Source organism: Lactuca sativa, chromosome 2 (genome assembly GCF_002870075.4).
Source record: "Lactuca sativa cultivar Salinas chromosome 2, Lsat_Salinas_v11, whole genome shotgun sequence".
NCBI lineage: Eukaryota > Viridiplantae > Streptophyta > Magnoliopsida > Asterales > Asteraceae > Lactuca > Lactuca sativa.
The window spans coordinates 118,118,310-118,120,671 of NC_056624.2; the positions used below are offsets into that span (position 1 = coordinate 118,118,310).

The 2,362-nt window shown below is 30.7% G+C and overlaps 1 long non-coding RNA gene across 1 annotated transcript; it reads left to right on the plus strand.

Annotated features, from left to right (window-relative positions):
- The first annotated feature begins 626 nt into the window (after positions 1-626).
- On the plus strand, positions 627-2,116 carry LOC122196724 (uncharacterized). Its single transcript, XR_006188767.1, has 2 exons — positions 627-813; positions 1,631-2,116. It is a non-coding gene; the product is annotated as an uncharacterized LOC122196724 (long non-coding RNA).
- Positions 2,117-2,362: the final 246 nt, after the last annotated feature.

The following is a 2,362-nucleotide window of genomic DNA, read 5'->3' on the forward strand; positions in this document are numbered from 1 at the left end:
GCTCCATTATCCAACAAATGAGGTTTAGCCCAAACAGCGGTTTGTTGGCCATGAGAACCCATCACTACAAATGTGATAACTCAAAAAAATATATATATAAAATATAGGTAAATATAAAATACTAGTTGTGAAACCCGTATATTATACGGGTTGATTAAAACAAAATGTTAAATAGAAACGATTAAATGAGAAGTTTATTTGAATTTGAAATTTGAAATAAATAAAAATTATGAGAAAAAAAACATGCAAAAAATAAATAAATTAAAATTATTATTTAGTTATCAGACCCGTATACTAAACAGGTTAATTATAACAAAATGTTAAACACAAAGGTTTAAACTGTAAATTTATTTGGAATTGAAATTGAAATTTAAAATTTAAAATTTGAAATTAATATCATTATGGTAGGTTTAATTTATGGATCTAATTAATAATATATTAGAAATGGAAAATGAAATAAATGACAAGTGGAAAATAAATATATCTCTAAATTATGAGAAAATGACATGTGGCAAATTGAATGAGAGAAGGACATGTGGCAAAATCATTCTTATTTATTAGGATAGAGATATGTAAATAGTTATTAACATGATTATTAGGGGTAATTTATGACTATTAAACTCTAAAAACGTCACTTAATTGGAGGCATAAATTCAGACTCTTGAGTGACCTAGAAATGTTATAAATTTGGACATTATAAAAAGCTCGAGAAATGGAATGGGATGACTGGAATCGCTAGAAAGGCTTGAGAATTGTAAGAGAAATCGGAGGAAGAAGTTGGAAACGTTTTTCGGTATATTGCTCAAAATTAAGGTATGTCCTCCCAATTTTAGTTCAAGTTAGTTGAGGAAATAGCTTTAGATTTTGTAGATCATGGCAGGTTCGATCGTATGTCTCTGTTGTAGTAGGGAAATGATTAAATTTGATTAAAAAAAAGAAGCTTATTGACATATTTTTTTTTACAAGTGATCTAGAATAACCTGGGTTTAGGTTGGAAAATGGTGGAGACGAGAAACGATTAGAAGCTAAATTTATCATAAGCAAAACGACCTTAGAATTCTTAAAAATGACAGAAAAGAAAATTGTATTTATTCGGGTTGAGAAGATAACTAAATCGAGTGTGGGGCGACCCACATTTTTTTGGGCACGCTGAATTGCCTTACAAGTTGATTGGAAATTTCAAAAAATGCACTTTACAAAATGAATCGTTTTTGATAAATTTCAAACAATACAAAATATAAGTTACAAAAATGGTCCCTGGAGATTTGGATGTTTTTTCACAAGGAATAGAAACGTCCATTTGTTTCTTTTGTTTATAAATGAAGTTTGAGTTAAATAAATAGTCATGCAGTTTTGAGTACATGTTAATTTATTTTGCAAAAATTTGGAAAGTTTTCAGTTGTACGTATGACCTTCCTTTTGCTAAAAAAAACTATTAGCCATTTAATTTAATATTTAATGGTTGGTTGTTATTTTTGAAAATTTGATATTTTAATATATTTTTTTTAAGATCAATAAGTAAAATATTAGTTTGTCGAACGAGACATATGAGTAATCGAACTAAATGCCACGAACACATAGGATGTTTATAGGATTATAGTCTTAGAAAATAAATGTTGGCTAAACATAGGGTGCATGTCTGCAAATAGCGTGACGACATCCGGTTAAGACCTAACGGCAACAAAGTGAGTTTTTCGTGTTCTGTGGTTTCTCACACATAAATGTTTATCATGCGTTTATTATGTGGTTTTTATTTACTTATTGACAATATGTTTTATGATAAGTATGGTTGGGTGCAAATGTTATTTTGGATTTGTTATCTGTTGTGTGTGTGTTTTTTTGGATGACGTGTTTAGTGGGAACGGGTGGGTGTTTAATCGCCGTGAGCATGACGGATGTGTGTGATCGGCGGGGATAGGAATTGAGAGTCATACTCATTTTCTTGGATATTTAAAATACTTGAGTACAATGGATGATTAGTTGTCTCAAGGAGAATGGAAATAAACATTTGGTTCTTTCTCTGGATAATTAATCGTTCCCCTAAATTATGTCATCGGGTGATATGTTTGTTGTATGATTTATTGAAACTATATGATACAACTATATGTTTTTTTAAGTGATGGACATATATGTGCAACACGAACTCACTAGGCCCTAGGCTTACCCATTTAGATACCTTAAATGTGCGCAACCAGGAAACTATTTAGCAAGTGGCAGAAAAAATTCAAGGAGAAGGATTGATCCAGAAGTCAACAGAGGAATTCCGCAAAGACGAAACACCCGACGTACCTGCAGCAGCGGCATATGCCTAATCATAAATGATTATACATATATGTTTCTTCACAGATTGACTAATCATATA